The 20688-nt window shown below is 43.8% G+C and overlaps 1 protein-coding gene across 1 annotated transcript in view; it reads right to left on the bottom strand.

The window, feature by feature from the left end:
• Positions 1-12047, bottom strand: part of FAM222A (family with sequence similarity 222 member A) — a 134396-nt gene extending 122349 nt beyond the window's left edge. The window contains exon 1 of the mRNA XM_069759377.1: positions 11465-12047. The gene's annotated coding sequence lies outside the window, so the exon portion shown is untranslated. The remainder of the gene's footprint in view (positions 1-11464) is intronic.
• Between the last annotated feature and the right edge of the window lie 8641 nt (positions 12048-20688).

Below are 20688 nucleotides of genomic sequence, written 5' to 3' on the forward strand. Positions count from 1 at the left end.
GGCCCCATGAGATGCTCCACACATTATGGCCCCATGAGATGCTCCATACATTATGGCCCCATAAGATGCTCCTCATATATGCCCCATACATTTGCTCTATTTGCTGTTGCTGCGATAAAAAAACAAAAAAAAACAAAAAAACACATACTCTCTTCGCTCAGGCCCCCGGCACTTAAGATATAGTCACCTTCCATGTTCCATCGCTGCGCGCTGCTCTGTCTTCTATCCTCGGCACTGACTGTTCAGGCAGAGGGCGGCGCGCACACTAATCGTGTCGTCGCGCCCTCTGACCTGAACAGTCACAGCCAGAGGACGGAAGACAGCAGCGCGCAGCAATGGAACGTGGAAGGTGACCATCGCGCAATGCTCACCCGATATACTCACCTGCTCCCGGTGCAGTCCCTGGCAGCGTCTCACTGTTAAATGGTCTCCGGGAGCCGGCGGCATCTTCCTGTGTTCAGCGGTCACGTACCGCTCAGAGTAATGGATATGCGTCCATATTCATTACTTTAATGAGCGGTACCACGTGACCGCTGAACACAGGAAGCGCTGCCCGGAGACCATGGGACATGCAGGGACAGCGCCAGGAGCAGGTGAGTATATCACAGCCGCCACTCCCCCTCACCCACCGACACTAACTCGAGTATAAGCCGAGAGGGTCACCTTCAGCCCAAAAAAGTGGGCTGAAAATCTCAGCTTATACTGGAATGAAAGGAAAAAAAAAAAAATAAAAAATAAAAATTATATATATATATATATATATATATATATATATATATATATATATATATATATATATATATATATATATATATATATATATATATATATATATATATATATATATATATATATATATATATATATATATATATATATATACATATACACACACATACATATACACACAGTACAGATCAAAAGTTTGGACACACCTCATTTAAAGTTCTTCTGTATTTTCATGACTGAAAATTGTACATTCGCACTGAAGGCATCAAAACTATGAATTAACATACGTGGAATTATATACTTAGCAAAAAAAAGTGTGAAAAAACTGAAATTATGTCTTCTATTCTAGGTTCTTCAAAGTAGCCACCTTTTGCTTTGATGACTGCTTTGCACACTCTTGGCATTCTCTTGATGAGCTTCAAGAGGTACTTACCAGAAATGGCTTTCACTTCACAGGTGTGCCCTGTCAGGTTTAATGAGGGGGATTTCTTGCCTTACAAATGGGGTTGGGACCATCAGTTGTGTTGTGCAGAAGTCTGGTGGGCACACGGCTGATAGTTCTACTGAATAGACTGCCAGAATTTGTATTATGGCAAGCAAAAAGCAGCTAAGTAAAGAAAAACGAGTGGCCATCATTACTTTAAGAAATGAAGGCAAGTCAGTCCGAAAAATTGGGAAAACTTTGAAAGTGTCCCCAAAAGCAGTTGCAAAAACCATCAAGCGCTACAAAGAAACTGGCTCACATGAGGACTGCCCCAGGAAAGGAAGACCAAGAGTCACCTCTGCTTCTGAGGATAAGTTTATCCGAGTCACCAGCCTCAGAAATCACAGGTTAACAGCAGCTCAGATTAGAGACCAGGTCAATGCCACACAGAGTTCTAGCAGCAGACACATCTCTACAACAACTGTTAAGAGGAGACTTTGTGCAGCAGGCCTTCATGGTAAAATAGCTGCTAGAAAACAACTGATAAGGACAGGCAACAAGCAAAATAGACTTGTTTGGGCTAAAGAACACAAGGAATGGACATTAGACCAGTGGAAATCTGTGCTTTGGTCTGATGAGTCCAAATTTGAGATCTTTGGTTCCAACCACTGTCTTTGTGTGATGCAGAAAAGGTGAACGGATGGACTCTACATGCCTGGTTCCCACTGTGAAGCATGGAGGAGGAGGTGTGATGGTGTGGGGGTGTTTTGAAGGCACAAAGTTGTATGCAAAATTGAAGGCATACTGCACCAGTGTGGCTACCACAGCATCTTGCAGTGGCATGCTATTCCATCCGGTTCCCATTTAGTTGGACCATCATTTATTTTTCAACAGGACAATGACCCCAAACATACCTCTAAGCTGTGTAAGGGCTATTTTACCAAGAAGGAGAGTGATGGGGTGCTATGCCAGATGACCTGACCCCCACAGTCACCAGACCTGAACCCAATCGAGATGGTTTGAGGTGAGCTGGACCGCAGAGTGAAGGCAAAAGGGCCAACAAGTGCTAAGAATCTCTGGGAACTCCTTCAAGATTGTTGGAAGACCATTGCCGGTGACTACCTCTTGAAGCTCATCAAGAGAATGCCAAGAGTGTGCAAAGCAGTCATCTTGCTCCCTCAGCTCTGTAGCTGCTCAGTACTGATACTCAGTGCAGTGCCATTTTTTTTCCTGCTCCTTCATTGACATTTTGGGATTTTCTTCTCCCAGAGAAACCACCAAAGTTTCCTGCACCCACTAGCTCATCCCACCTGCCTCTGGTTACATGACCGTGACATCAGGTCAGGTCCTTCAGGTCCACTAGCGCTCAGCTTTTCCAGGCTTCCACGCTGGGCTGGAGCCACACTCTGGTCCTGTCACTAGTGTTTATTTACCTCATAGTGGTACCAGCCGAGGACAATGACTGGTGAGTACGATGGATGGGTCCTGTCCTGTTTGTACTGCGCATGGAAGCCTTTTTAGCGCTGGCCCAGTAGAAACTTCATGAGTGTGGGGAAGATTCATGGTTGGTGCTTTTTTTCTGCCGGATGCTACAGACGGAAGAGAAAAATACTGGGTTTTTACGGACTGTCCATAAATATGCAGATGGTTGGCAACCATGATTGAATCATCTAAACGACCTTGTTCACAAGGCATTGTGAACAGAGTGGAAGCTGGTCAGATGGGATATACAAGCTGAAAGGTGGATCCTGTGTTATCAGTTGTGTATAACGGTGTTACCCGTCATTGGCATCCTGTCTTATGATAATGAGGCTTCTGAAAACTCTTCCCGAAAGGAGAGGAAGTATGACTCAAATAGTGGCGAGTGTGAAACGAACATTTTTTTTTTTTCTTTTAAATACTTAATGATATGGAACAAAAAAGGCCAAAAATATTCAGTAGATCGAACGCTAAAAACTGGTGTAAACCATAGGTCGTTTTCGGATAATAACATTCCCTATGGTAATCCAGCAATCCGAAACATGGATTAGAGAGACATCAATGCGTTACAAATGGTAAACATACCATGTTATGTATTACTAATAAAAAAAGCTGTGCAATATATCACACCAACTAATTAAAAGGGGTTTAAAGTACGGTTGATAAGGACACGTCTCAAGTTTTTATCAACGTGTCATTGCCCTCCATTGTCTGTCCTGGCGTCTAAGCTTTTAGCAAATGGGTTAAAGTTAGCCTTGTATGTGGCTGCTAGATTTACATAAAGAGCCAGTTACTGTTGCAAGCACCCGATGACAGAAGGAAGGAGTTATGTATCCGTAAGACAGAGGGCTGACATTGCTGTCAGGTTATGCACAGCACCAGAGGTAACACTCCAGTTGTTTTGGAACTGAAATCTCAGGTTTTAAGAATAACAGAAGGGGTCGGGTGAAGATGTGCTTAGAAAATGCCATCAGCAATATCAGTCTTCATAAGAAGTGTTGTACAGACCCTAGATGCAGGGGGCCACATTCCATATAGAAGGGGTCAGGTGGGCTGCAATTTATATAAAAGGGATCAGGTGGGCTGCAATTTATATAAAAGGGATCAGGTGGGCTGCAATTTATATAAAAAGGATCAGGTGGGCTGCAATTTATATAAAAAGGATCAGGTGGGCTGCAATTTATATAAAAGGGATCAGGTGGGCTGCATTTCATATAAAAGGGATCAGGTGGGCTGCATTTCATATAGATGGGATCAGGTGGGCTGCATTTCAGAGAGAAGGGATCAAGCGGGCCGCATTTCAGAGAGAAGGGATCAAGCGGGCCGCATTTCAGAGAGAAGGGATCAAGCGGGCCGCATTTCAGAGAGAAGGGATCAAGCGGGCCGCATTTCAGAGAGAAGGGATCAGGTGGGCTGCATTTCATAAAAGGGATCAAGTTGGCTGCATTTCATATAGAGGGGGTCAGGTGGGCTGCAATTCATATAGAAGGGGTCAGGTGGGCTGCAATTCATATAGAAGGGGTGGAGGCTGGGGATGGGACACCTATATATGGATTAAGATGCCACATATTCATGGAAAGATGTATCAGTAAGGAGGCTTCTGGTGAATCGCCGCACTCATAAAAAGGTCTTAATTTACATAACTATCCAAGAGTTCCATTAAACACAAGGTCATAATCTTTTACACGCTTTTCCCATCAATGACTCGCAGAGGACAATTTGCAGGAAAATCTTTAGCACAAAGGCTAATTTATGCATATTTTTCTGGCAATATGAGCAATTAGCAACAGACAACTACCAAAATTGGAATAGATGTTTCCACTCTCACTACTATTATACAGAATACAAAGAATCCCCTTCACATATCTGATTGTGTTGGTAATACAATAGCGTAGTAATAGGTTGAAGGACTACTATAAGGATAATTACTGCAATGCAAAACAATTCAAGCATCTGAAGACACAATATAATTTATTCCTTGACAACAGGGTCAGACATTTAATTTTATGAAGTCCAATATTTTGTTTCCCTTGGAGATAAGCGGTGCCAGTAGTGTCTGGCAGCCAGATGTATGCAAGGTCAGGATGATAGGGCTTATTTATGGGGAGTATGGGGATGAGGGCTGTTGTCTGGATAATCTTGTCTGTCAAAATCCGGCAAAAAAAGGACGCATGCGTCGCAAAACTATGCGTTTTGCATGCGTTCTTGTTTGCGTTGCTTCGCCAACGCAGCCCCGCACAACGCAAATGTGAACGTAGCTTAACTGTGCTACTGCTGCCAGTGTTGCTTCAAAGACAACATACTTTTCACACGTTCAGTATTTTACCTCAGTATTTGTAAGCCAAAAATCGGCAAAGGAACAGTCAGAGGAAAAGTATAATAGAAACACGTCACCACTTCTGTATTTATCACCCACTCCTGGTTTTGGCTCACAAATACTGAGGTAAAATACTGACCAAATACTGAACGTGGCCTTAGAGCAGCGTTCTGTGACCGGTCCCCAGCAGCTTCTCCCCGCCACAGATCTCTTGGTGTGAGAATAGGGTGAGATCTGTCAGTCAAAGACATTGAGTCGGGCACAGGCCACCGGGGACCAGCCACGGACTGATCATCTGAGACTCTTACGCCCCGGACGTCTCTTCACAATAGGTTTTGAATACGTACACTCCATAAATGGAATAAAAACACTTTAAAAAAAAAAAAAAAAAAAAGCATGAATGGAACATGATATCTTGCTTAAAGACAGTTTGATGAGGGTTTTTATTAAGACAACGCTGAACTGGCGACTTTTTCAATAATAATCCCATCTGATATTTTTTTTGTTACTTGGAAAAGCGCCAGTACGGCATCGAAATGCATTGTCTTAATAGAACCCTCATCAAACCGTCCTGCAGCAAGGAATCCTCTTCCATTCGCGCAACCTATTAAATTTTTTTAAATATTTTTTTTTTACAGAGACTTTACCGCAGCCACGAGACAGCAGCAGCTGGAACTTTCTAAAAACAGGGGCACCAAACCATCCCCTAGGTGAGCAGCGCCTTTTTCATTTATTCTCCCTCCCTAAATAGGGTCACCCTACTGTGTGCACTCTCCCACAGCTTACTATATATTGAATATATACATGGATGCAATAATGCAGCTACGCTATTGGTTCATTCACGCTGTCCGTGGTTCAGGCAGCATGAATCAGACAGGCTCCCAAGAATCTGAACAAATTATGATCATTTTAACAAGCACAGTATCACATACATTGCGGAAAAGGCCTCTTTTTCCCCTGGTAGACTCCACTTCACCAAGAAAAAAAAAAAAAGGAAAAAATACTTTCCAGACTGTTTTCACTATGTAAACATTATAATAGGTCATCCGAGCTGAAATACCTAAAGTACCTGCCTGTGGCAATCATTTCCACATCATCACACTGATGAGCTAGAGGTCAACCATGTTAATGGAAAACAAAAGAATTAAACTGCAAATATTAGATTATTTTAGTCTTGATCTACAAATCTCTTTCCTCCGCTTCCTATATGACTTGGTGACCTCCATACATTAATGTGGGTTTAGATCTCGCTTTTCTATTACCGGTATATTCCTGTATAGACTAATAACTAGGAACGCATGGCAGACAAGTGTCTGGATTACTGAAGTTCTCAAACCCAATAATTACCGTTCCTGACCTTATAATTTTTTTCTGATACAAGTTTCTAGAACATAAGATACTGATTAAAATGATTACTATATAATTCCATCTTTTTATTCAAAGATCCCATTCTGCATTATTATCCACTGTAAGATATTATACCTTTCCCATATCACTGTTCATATAACATCCTATAAGGGACAAGCTTTAGATATGTAATGTTGTACTACTGAAGTGTGAACAAGGCCAATATTAACTTTATACCTTCCAAAAAAAAAAAAATTATATATCTACTATATAATTGTCTAAGGGTCACTTCCGTCTGTCCTGTCTGTCTGTCATGGATATTCATTGGTCGCGGCCTCTGTCTGTCATGTAAATCCAAGTCGCTGACTGGTCGTGACAAAAACAGCCATGACCAATCAGCGATGGGCAGTCAGTGCCCGCTCCATACTCACCTCCAGTCAGCGCTCACACAGGGTTAATGGCAGCGTTGACCGCAGTGTAACGCATTCGGTTACCGCTGCTATTAACCCTGTGTGACCAATGTTTTACTATTCATGCTGCCTATGCAGCATCAATAGTAATAAGATCTAATGTTAAAAATAAATAAAAAAATCGTTATATACTCACCGTCCGTCGGCCCCCCGGATCAGGAACCAGCCTTTCCCGCTCCTCACGACGCCCCGGTGACTGCTCCATGCATTGCGGTCTCGCAAGATGATGACGTAGCAGTCTCGCAAGACCACTACGTCATCATCTCGCGAGACCGCAATGCACTCTTCAGACCGGAGCGCGCGAGGAGCGTCGGTAACGCCTTCGATCCGGGGGCCAACAGAGGGTGAGTATATCACTATTTTTTATTTTAATTTTTTTTTTCAGGGATATGGTGCCCACATTGCTATATCCTGCGTGGGCTGTGCAATATACTGTGTGGCCTGTGCTATACACTACGTGGCCTGTGTTATATACTGCGTGGGCTGTGCTAGACTCTACGTGGCCTGTGTTATATCCTGCGTGGGCTGTGCTATATACTAAGTGGCCAGCCGTGAACAATCAGCGGCAGGCGCAGTCCGGCCGCGAATTGGCGCGGGATTTGAACCACGCTTCACTAATTGGTCACGGCCGGCTCAGGTGTATCCAATGCACTATTCTAAAATCTTCATAAATAAACTGCATACATATTCTAGAATACCTGATGCGTTAGAATCGATACATACCTGAACCAACTAAGGGTGTGAATAAGATGTCTAGAGTTTTCCTTGAAGGCAGATATCAGTAGGAGAAAAAAAAAAATGATCAGGCTGTACGTTTTCAATATGCCTGATCCTTTGTTCTTAAAGTGAACTCATCACCATGTCTAAAATAGGCAGCTTTTGGTATTTTATTCTAGCTGCTCCCATGACTATTCAATTTTTTGGATATTTTTTTGCATGGTACTAAAGATATGGTCCCTGTTACGTAGTAATAATTTTTATGATCTTTACTAAGAGGGTGTTATCATAGGGTAATAATGCAGATCTGCCTAAAGACACGCCTCCAGATAATCTTAGCCACGCCCTCTTGCAAAAAAAAACAAAAATTAGAACCAAATTGAAAGTTCCATATCTCTAGAACCATTTGGTAGATTTAAAAGATACAAAAACTCAGGGGAGCAGCGGAAAACAAATAAGCACAAAAACTGGCCAATTTATACCTGAGGGGCGATCAGCACCATTCCAGGCTTTTTCCCTTTGACTCAAGGAGAACACTATGCTCACTTGGCCGAGTTGGGGTCAGTTTTGTATGGAGTGGGTCATGGGAGACGTGACCCAACCTTACGATTGGTTGAAAGCCATTTAGAATGTATAGTCAGCCTAAGGCCATATTCATAGAAAGCTAATGGACCAATAAGTCGATTTTTTGAGGTTTGGGTAAAAAAAAAAAAGCAACCGTGGGAGTTCAGATGCTTAGCCGGGTAAATTTGGTGTCAACCTTCAAGCCAATCATATACTCAGCATATGCTTTATAGAACTCAATTTCTAAACTATAGGTTCACTAAATAGCAATTTCAGTTTATATGGATAGTTTATGAGGGCTAGTTGGGTATGTTGCCAAGTACATACACGTACAGTTAACGATCCTGCATATTAGCAAGCTGAACAAATACTATACGCACAATATAAATCCCCTATAGCCGTTCACCTTTAGACCATTTAAGAGTTAACGCAGATCCCCTCTCCCAGGATTCTCAGCCTCCTCTTGTTTGGAAATGGTTACTAGGCCATATGCCATTAAGCCCTTTCATTTCCTCTCCGCCTTGTTATCTGTTTGGAGGTTGAAAGGCAGAACAGAGTTTTATTGTGTCTACCTTCATAAGCAAAACAAGGGCAGACAAAAGAAGGAATGACCCATCTGCAGGCTCATCAAGATGCCTACTAATCTGACGGTTCCCATTAAATCTCCAGCTAAGCAAACACAAACTAAACCCATCATGGTAGCTATTAGCAGAAGAAGAAACGCAGGACTATTAAGACAGCATACAGATGTCACTACTAACAATGCGGACACCTAAATACAGAGTTTAGAAGAGAAATAAAGCGTTGATATACACATCTGGCTACACTGTATATAGAAATATTCCGGTTCTGGAGAACATCATCCCTATACAAGTATATAACACAGGGATTCTCTTCTGGAAGAATTGAATTTTAGGATTCGATATTTCCTGTTTCCATCCCAGCACAAGGTATCAGCAGGGAAATGCAACATCCAGACGATGAATTCACTTATATGGAAAGAGTCATCCATTAAAACTTATTGACCTTCTGAGAATGAACAGATTAAAACACACCTAAAGCATTATTTGAACCCAAAACTGATCTTTATACCCCGCCATGGAAAATAGGGACATTAACTACAAACTGTAGCTCCTCGCTGTCAATCATGAAAGGCAGAGTCATGTCATTCACAGTTGAGGGTCTCCGTGAGCTACACCTCTGTCTCTCCCTAAGGGTAGAAAGTTTTTTTTGTTTGTTTTTTTAGAAACAAAAAGGATTCAGAATAGGAATATATGCCATATAAGACTATACAGCTTTACCGCCGTTATAATTAGCTGAAAACATAAATATAGTCATAGCCTGGCCATCAGCCAGTCATCAACATTTATGTAACCCGACCTGTCAAAATGCCATAATTTACGATTTCCACTAATAACACGTAAACTGAAAAAAAGTGCATGCTAGGACTTTTGCCGCAGCTGGAGAATGACATTACTTACACACAATTCTTCTCGCACCCCATTTGCCCATTTCCTTTGATGTGCGAGGACTACCTGGAGACCATTCAGACCAAGGTCAAGGCCACCACAGTAATAAATCCATTCCATTTGTTTCATAGATTCACAGGTTTCTAAAGAATATTCTCACCCATAAACTAACTTCCTAGCCTCATGGCAGGAAACTGCAGACCTTTTTTTTTTTTTTTAACCACTCAACAGGTGGGAAGGGCATTGAAGTTCACAGTCCATCCCTTTATCCACTCACTGCACATCTTAGGGATGAAGAACAGAACGTCATGTGCAGGATGATGACCCATTGCCATCCACCAGGGATTAGCAGTGGTGTGTCATGGATAAACCTGACATGGCACAGATGGACCTAAAATGTAATTTTTTTTGTGTGTGTAAATTACTTACATTTCATCATTTTACTCCCCTTACTATAAATTACACATTGTTACACTGAAAAACAGGATGAAAAGGCACAAAATATATTGATATTATCTAATACAAACTAATTAATCCTTTTCACTAGGGGACAAAATGTAAGAAAGAAAAAAAAAAAAATTATTTCCCCAAAATAATAAGAACAAGGTAAATATTTGCCGAAGAAAAGGAACAATAAAAGAATTTATATTAAATAAAAATATTTAAAAAAAAAAAAAAAACACATTTTAATGCTAAATGCAAAATAGTAAAGTATGATTATGTCCTGAAGAGGATTATTTATACAGGTGCAAGAACAACATCAAATGATTACCAGCAGCCCTGAAACAAAACCAGAGGAAGAAAAACAACATAGAAATCCGGGTTTATACACAACTATGATCAAATCAGCACAAGGGTCATACATTCAGACAGTACTAAAATTGACATCTATTCTGTCCTTGACCCTCCAGGAACAGGGTGAACACTATAATCCCCATCATATTTATCCGACTTGTTTGATCCTTTATTTATAGACCTAGTTTGCATGGGAGAACAATTCAAACGCAGGCATAAAACCAAACAATGCAAGATCAATTGTCATTTAAGGCGAGACATTCCTCCCTCCTCATACACAAAGATACTGTCTCAATGTGTCTTGTGAGATGGAAACTGAGTCATCTCAACTTTCCAGAAGAAGGACATTAAATGGCTTCAAGCCACCACTGAGAAGTTGACAGGCGCGCAATGATATACAACACCATCGCCTTTGCTCGCAAATATTTACATTTTCTTCTATAGAATGAGAGTTCAGCAAAGATTACAGCAAATCCCCAGCAATAAATCCTATGGGACAAAAGGCCTAATGACCTGCCCCCTTCTCTGCCACCATTCAGCCCTGGTAGAAAGGATCCAGGTTTTTAAAGATAATATAAAGTGCGACAAGTCTAGGAAATTATCTTTTTTTTCTCTATTTTACAAACACACGTCTATCTATCTATTATATATATATATATATATATATATATATATATATATATATATATATATATATATATATATATATGTATATATATATGTATTTAGTGTAAATATTACAATAATTGAAGATCACAGACTAGGAATAAAGTGGCATCAGCAGGTTCTTACAATCACAGTATTAAAATATCAATAAAGGCCCAGTCCGTCATTGTTAGTTTTGTTTACTGTAAGTGATATTTGTGTTTTGATTTAACCCCTTCTCATGTACAGCACCATGGAATCAATGGTGCTTTATAAATGATAATTAAAAATATTCCCAGAATTATTATTATACATTGGAGCGATACGTATCAATAATAAAACCAAACCTAAACACAGGAGTTCAGAAGAGAAAAAAAACGAAGATGTTTCCAATAATTCTACACAGATGGATAACGATTAAGATAAAGTAACCGGCATTCATAGGAAGATGATCGCTGGGAGGAAAAGCCACCATCTGCTCTAATGTTCTCAATGGGGAAATATTTACCATAAATCTCCTTTTTTCCTGCGTTACTGCCTTTGATCCAGGAAAAAGAAAGTCTTCGCAGGACTCTTAAAACTCAATCCAAGCCATAGGGTCCTGGACTATTCCTGGGGACGCAGAGGAAGCATCAATCGTCTGCGGGGCCGGACAGTAACCCGAGATAACCCAGAGATACCCAGGACCGAGGCGGGAGCTGCAGGAAGCCTCCGAGTAATCTCTTCACCAGCCGGGGGCAGCGGGAAAACAATAACAAAATGAATGGAACTGTTCACAGGAAAGGTCTTTGTTATCACGGCTCTTGTAAACTCCAGGCTGAGGACAGAAGTGATCCGCGGAGACGGAGGAGGTGGGAGCCGCCGCCGCTGCTGCAGATAATAATAAATATTACCGGGAGAAGTGCAGACCGTGCCGCGACCCCGAGCTGCAGACGAACAGTGTCCTCTCCCGGGCGCTACATCCCCTCGCGGACGGCTGGCGGCCGCTCCTATCCTCGCGGGGGCTCAGCGGCAGGTTGCCCACCGTGCAGAGTGATGGATGAGCCGGATGGATGGGCGCCCGTGCAGCAGCGGCTCGGCCACCGGGTCCTCTCTGCTGCTCTGCACGTCGGGAACTGACGGGGAAGCAGAACGCTGCTTCTGTCTCTGCGCCGGTCGCCACGCCCCCGGCACGCCTGCACGGGAATAGCGGCCAATAGGCGATGAGTACAGGGAGTGGGCGGGTCAGCGGTGGGCGGAGAGGTGGGAAGCTTTTCAGCACTGGGAACTCTCAATCTTGTTTGATGCTGCTGTAAGTACTGTACAACAAATGCTGTGTAATAATATGTCCGGTGTGTGCACACATATATACGGTATATATACACCGTCTACACACACATATACGGTATATACACCGTCTACACACACATATATACGGTATATATACACCGTCTACACACACATATACGGTATATACACCGTGTACACACACATATGTACGGTCTATACAGAGTGCACACATATATACGGTATATACACCGCGTACACACACATGTACGGTCTATACAGAGTGCACACACATATATACGATATATACACCGCGTACACACACATATGTACGGTCTATACAGAGTGCACACACATATATACGATATATACACCGCGTACACACACATATGTACGGTCTATACAGAGTGCACACATATATACGGTATATACACCGCGTACACACACATGTACGGTCTATACAGAGTGCACACACATATATACGATATATACACCGCGTACACACACATATGTACAGTCTATACAGAGTGCACACACATATATACGATATATACACCGCGTACACACACATATGTACGGTCTATACAGAGTGCACACACATATATACGATATATACACCGCGTACACACACATATACGGTATATACACCGCGTACACACACATGTACGGTCTATACAGAGTGCACACACATATATACGATATATACACCGCGTACACACACATATACGGTATATACACAGTGTACACACACATATATACGGTATATACACCGCGTACACACACATATGTACGGTCTATACAGAGTGCACACATATATACGGTATATACACCGCGTACACACACATATGTACGGTCTATACAGAGTGCACACATATATACGGTATATACACCGCGTACACACACATATGTACGGTCTATACAGAGTGCACACATATATACGGTATATACACCGCGTACACACACATATGTACGGTCTATACAGAGTGCACACATATATACGGTATATACACAGTGCACACACACATATGTACGGTCTATACAGAGTGCACACATATATACGGTATATACACCGCGTACACACACATATGTACGGTCTATACAGAGTGCACACATATATACGGTATATACACAGTGCACACACACATATGTACGGTCTATACAGAGTGCACACATATATACGATATATACACCGTGTACACACACATATGTACGGTCTATACAGAGTGCACACATATATACGGTATATACACAGTGCACACACACATATGTACGGTCTATACAGAGTGCACACATATATACGGTATATACACAGTGCACACACACATATGTACGGTCTATACAGAGTGCACACATATATACGGTATATACACCGTGTACACACACATATGTACGGTCTATACAGAGTGCACACATATATACGGTATATACACCGCGTACACACACATATGTACGGTCTATACAGAGTGCACACATATATACGGTATATACACCGCGTACACACACATATGTACGGTCTATACAGAGTGCACACATATATACGGTAGATACACCGCGTACACACACATATGTACGGTCTATACAGAGTGCACACATATATACGATATATACACAGTGCACACACATATGTACGGTCTATACAGAGTGCACACATATATACGATATATACACAGTGTACTCACATATGTACGGTCTATACAGAGTGCACACACATATATACGGTATATATACACCGTCTACACACACATATACAGTCTATACAGAGTGCACACATATATACGGTATATACACCGCGTACACACACATATGTACGGTCTATACAGAGTGCACACACATATATACGATATATACACCGCGTACACACACATATGTACGGTCTATACAGAGTGCACACACATATATACGATATATACACCGCGTACACACACATATGTACGGTCTATACAGAGTGCACACATATATACGGTATATACACCGCGTACACACACATGTACGGTCTATACAGAGTGCACACACATATATACGATATATACACCGCGTACACACACATATGTACGGTCTATACAGAGTGCACACACATATATACGATATATACACCGCGTACACACACATATGTACGGTCTATACAGAGTGCACACACATATATACGATATATACACCGCGTACACACACATATACGGTATATACACCGCGTACACACACATGTACGGTCTATACAGAGTGCACACACATATATACGATATATACACCGCGTACACACACATATACGGTATATACACAGTGTACACACACATATATACGGTATATACACCGCGTACACACACATATGTACGGTCTATACAGAGTGCACACATATATACGGTATATACACCGCGTACACACACATATGTACGGTCTATACAGAGTGCACACATATATACGGTATATACACCGCGTACACACACATATGTACGGTCTATACAGAGTGCACACATATATACGGTATATACACAGTGCACACACACATATGTACGGTCTATACAGAGTGCACACATATATACGGTATATACACCGCGTACACACACATATGTACGGTCTATACAGAGTGCACACATATATACGGTATATACACCGCGTACACACACATATGTACGGTCTATACAGAGTGCACACATATATACGGTATATACACAGTGCACACACACATATGTACGGTCTATACAGAGTGCACACATATATACGATATATACACCGTGTACACACACATATGTACGGTCTATACAGAGTGCACACATATATACGGTATATACACAGTGCACACACACATATGTACGGTCTATACAGAGTGCACACATATATACGGTATATACACAGTGCACACACACATATGTACGGTCTATACAGAGTGCACACATATATACGGTATATACACCGTGTACACACACATATGTACGGTCTATACAGAGTGCACACATATATACGGTATATACACCGCGTACACACACATATGTACGGTCTATACAGAGTGCACACATATATACGGTATATACACCGCGTACACACACATATGTACGGTCTATACAGAGTGCACACATATATACGGTAGATACACCGCGTACACACACATATGTACGGTCTATACAGAGTGCACACATATATACGATATATACACAGTGCACACACATATGTACGGTCTATACAGAGTGCACACATATATACGATATATACACAGTGTACTCACATATGTACGGTCTATACAGAGTGCACACACATATATACGGTATATATACACCGTCTACACACACATATACAGTCTATACAGAGTGCACACATATATACGGTATATACACCGCGTACACACACATATGTACGGTCTATACAGAGTGCACACACATATATACGATATATACACCGCGTACACACACATATGTACGGTCTATACAGAGTGCACACACATATATACGATATATACACCGCGTACACACACATATGTACGGTCTATACAGAGTGCACACATATATACGGTATATACACCGCGTACACACACATGTACGGTCTATACAGAGTGCACACACATATATACGATATATACACCGCGTACACACACATATGTACGGTCTATACAGAGTGCACACACATATATACGATATATACACCGCGTACACACACATATGTACGGTCTATACAGAGTGCACACACATATATACGATATATACACCGCGTACACACACATATACGGTATATACACCGCGTACACACACATGTACGGTCTATACAGAGTGCACACACATATATACGATATATACACCGCGTACACACACATATACGGTATATACACAGTGTACACACACATATATACGGTATATACACCGCGTACACACACATATGTACGGTCTATACAGAGTGCACACATATATACGGTATATACACCGCGTACACACACATATGTACGGTCTATACAGAGTGCACACATATATACGGTATATACACCGCGTACACACACATATGTACGGTCTATACAGAGTGCACACATATATACGGTATATACACAGTGCACACACACATATGTACGGTCTATACAGAGTGCACACATATATACGGTATATACACCGCGTACACACACATATGTACGGTCTATACAGAGTGCACACATATATACGGTATATACACCGCGTACACACACATATGTACGGTCTATACAGAGTGCACACATATATACGGTATATACACAGTGCACACACACATATGTACGGTCTATACAGAGTGCACACATATATACGATATATACACCGTGTACACACACATATGTACGGTCTATACAGAGTGCACACATATATACGGTATATACACAGTGCACACACACATATGTACGGTCTATACAGAGTGCACACATATATACGGTATATACACAGTGCACACACACATATGTACGGTCTATACAGAGTGCACACATATATACGGTATATACACCGTGTACACACACATATGTACGGTCTATACAGAGTGCACACATATATACGGTATATACACCGCGTACACACACATATGTACGGTCTATACAGAGTGCACACATATATACGGTATATACACCGCGTACACACACATATGTACGGTCTATACAGAGTGCACACATATATACGGTAGATACACCGCGTACACACACATATGTACGGTCTATACAGAGTGCACACATATATACGATATATACACAGTGCACACACATATGTACGGTCTATACAGAGTGCACACATATATACGATATATACACAGTGTACTCACATATGTACGGTCTATACAGAGTGCACACACATATATACGGTATATATACACCGTCTACACACACATATACAGTCTATACAGAGTGCACACATATATACGGTATATACACCGCGTACACACACATATGTACGGTCTATACAGAGTGCACACACATATATACGATATATACACAGTGTACACACACATATACGGTATATACACAGTGTACACACACACAGTGGCGTAACTACAAAGTTATGGGCCCCGGTGCGAACTTTCAAATGGGGCCCCCCCACCAAAACATTTTCCACCCAAATCCACATCCTGCCCATGCTCCTGCCCCATCCGTCTCCGCATTCTGGCCCATCCGTCTCCGCATTCTGCCCCATCCGTCTCCGCATTCTGCCCCATCCGTCTCCGCATTCTGCCCCATCCGACTCCCCATTCTGCCCCATCCGTCTCCGCATTCTGCCCCATCCGTCTCCGCATTCTGCCCCATCCGACTCCCCATTCTGCCCCATCCGTCTCCGCATTCTGCCCCATCCTACTCCCCATTCTGCCCCATCCGTCTCCGCATTCTGCCCCATCCGTCTCCGCATTCTGCCCCATCCTACTCCCCATTCTGCCCCATCCGTCTCCGCATTCTGCCCCATCTGTCTCCACATTCTGCCCCATCCTACTCCCCATTCTGCCCCATCCGTCTCCGCATTCTGCCCCATCCGTCTCCGCATTCTGCCCCATCCTACTCCACATTCTGCCCCATCCGTCTCCGCATTCTGCCCCATCCGTCTCCGCATTCTGCCCCATCCGACTCCGCATTCTGCCCCATCCGACTCCGCATTCTGCCCCATCCGACTCCGCATTCTGCCCCATCCGTCTCCGCATTCTGCCCCATCCGACTCCGCATTCTGCCCCATCCGTCTCCGCATTCTGCCCCATCCGACTCCGCATTCTGCCCCATCCGACTCCGCATTCTGCCCCATCCGACTCCGCATTCTGCCCCATCCGACTCCGCATTCTGCCCCATCCGTCTCCGCATTCTGCCCCATCCGACTCCGCATTCTGCCCCATCCGACTCCGCATTCTGCCCCATCCGACTCCGCATTCTGCCCCATCCGACTCCGCATTCTGCCCCATCCGACTCCGCATTCTGCCCCATCCGTCTCCGCATTCTGCCCCATCCGTCTCCGCATTCTGCCCCATCCGACTCCGCATTCTGCCCCATCCGTCCCCGCATTCTGCCCCATCCGTCTCCGCATTCTGCCCCATCCTACTCCCCATTCTGCCCCATCCGTCTCCGCATTCTGCCCCATCCGTCTCCACATTCTGCCCCATCCTACTCCCCATTCTGCCCCATCCGTCTCCGCATTCTGCCCCATCCTACTCCACATTCTGCCCCATCCGTCTCCGCATTCTGCCCATCCGACTCCGCATTCTGCCCCATCCGTCTCCGCATTCTGCCCCATCCTACTCCACATTCTGCCCCATCCGTCTCCGCATTCTGCCCCATCCGTCTCCGCTTTCTGCCCCATCCGACTCCGCTTTCTGCCCCATCCGTCTCCGCTTTCTGCCCCATCCGTCTCCGCATTCTGCCCCATCCGTCTCCGCTTTCTGCCCCATCCGTCTCCGCATTCTGCCCCATCCGTCTCCGCTTTCTGCCCCATCCGACTCCGCTTTCTGCCCCATCCGACTCCGCTTTCTGCCCCATCCGTCTCCGCATTCTGCCCCATCTGTCTCCGCATTCTGCCCCATCCGACTCCGCATTCTGCCCCATCCGACTCCGCATTCTGCCCCATCCTACTCCACATTCTGCCCCATCCGTCTCCGCATTCTGCCCCTTCCGTCTCCGCATTCTGCCCCATCCGACTCCGCATTCTGCCCCATCCGTCTCCGCATTCTGCCCCATCCGTCTCCGCATTCTGCCCCATCCGACTCCGCATTCTGCCCTATCCGACTCCGCATTCTGCCCCATCAGACTCCGCATTCTGCCACATCCGTCTCCACATTCTGCCCCATCCGTCTCCACATTCTGCCCCATCCATCTCCACATTCTGCCCCATCCATCTCCACATTCTGCCCCATCCATCTCCACATTCTGCCCGTCTCCATATCTCACCAGAACAGCAGGAACCGGAATCTGATACCAGAGAACACGAGCTGCACACAACCAGGACTGAGCTGCTGAGAGCTGAAGGACCTGTGGTGACGTCATCGTCATGTGATCAGGAGGCGGAGCTGATAAATGGTGAAAGACCTATGATAGTGATGACGTGACCACAGGATCTTCAGCTCTTCCTTTCAGATCAGGCGTCGGCTGCTGATCTGATGTGTGCGCCCGGCAGGTCAGGTGGAGGGCAGGTCTGTCTGTTGCCGTGCGGGACGAATCACCTGCACGGCAACAGTTTTTAACTTTTTGCTGGTGTCGGCGTGCATCTGACCTGCCGGGGCCCCTGACTACCCCGGGCCCGGTCGCAATGGCGACTGCTGCGACCGTGGTAGTTACGCCCCTGCACACACATATATGGTATATACACCGTGTACACACATATATAAGGCATATACACCGTGTACCCACACATATATACGGTCTATACAAAGTGCACACACATATATGGTATATACACAGTGTACACACACATATATACGGTATATACACCGTGTACACACATATATACGGTATATATACACCGTCTACACACACATATACGGTATATACACCGTGTACACACACATATGTACGGTCTATACACAGTGCACACACATGTATACGGTATATATACAGTGCACACACATATATACGGTCTATACACCGTGTACACACACATATATACGGTCTATACACAGTGCACACACATGTATACGGTATATATACAGTACACACACATATATACGGTCTATACATATACGGTATATACACCGTGTACACACACATACATACGGTCTATACAGAGTGCACACACATATATACGATATATACACAGTGTACACACACACATATACGGTATATACACCGTGTACACACACATACGGTATATACACCGTGTACACACACATATGTACGGTCTATACAGAGTGCACACATATATACGGTAGATACACCGCGTACACACACATATGTACGGTCTATACAGAGTGCACACATATATACGATATATACACAGTGCACACACATATGTACGGTCTATACAGAGTGCACACATATATACGATATATACACAGTGTACTCACATATGTACGGTCTATACAGAGTGCACACACATATATACGGTATATATACACCGTCTACACACACATATACAGTCTATACAGAGTGCACACATATATACGGTATATACACCGCGTACACACACATATGTACGGTCTATACAGAGTGCACACACATATATACGATATATACACAGTGTACACACACATATACGGTATATACACAGTGTACACACACACAGTGGCGTAACTACAAAGTTATGGGCCCCGGTGCGAACTTTCAAATGGGGCCCCCCCACCAAAACATTTTCCACCCAAATCCACATCCTGCCCATGCTCCTGCCCCATCCGTCTCCGCATTCTGGCCCATCCGTCTCCGCATTCTGCCCCATCCGTCTCCGCATTCTGCCCCATCCGTCTCCGCATTCTGCCCCATCTGTCTCCGCATTCTGCCCCATCCGACTCCCCATTCTGCCCCATCCGTCTCCGCATTCTGCCCCATCCGTCTCCGCATTCTGCCACATCCGA

This window comes from Ranitomeya imitator, chromosome 1 (assembly GCF_032444005.1).
Source record: "Ranitomeya imitator isolate aRanImi1 chromosome 1, aRanImi1.pri, whole genome shotgun sequence".
Lineage (NCBI taxonomy): Eukaryota > Metazoa > Chordata > Amphibia > Anura > Dendrobatidae > Ranitomeya > Ranitomeya imitator.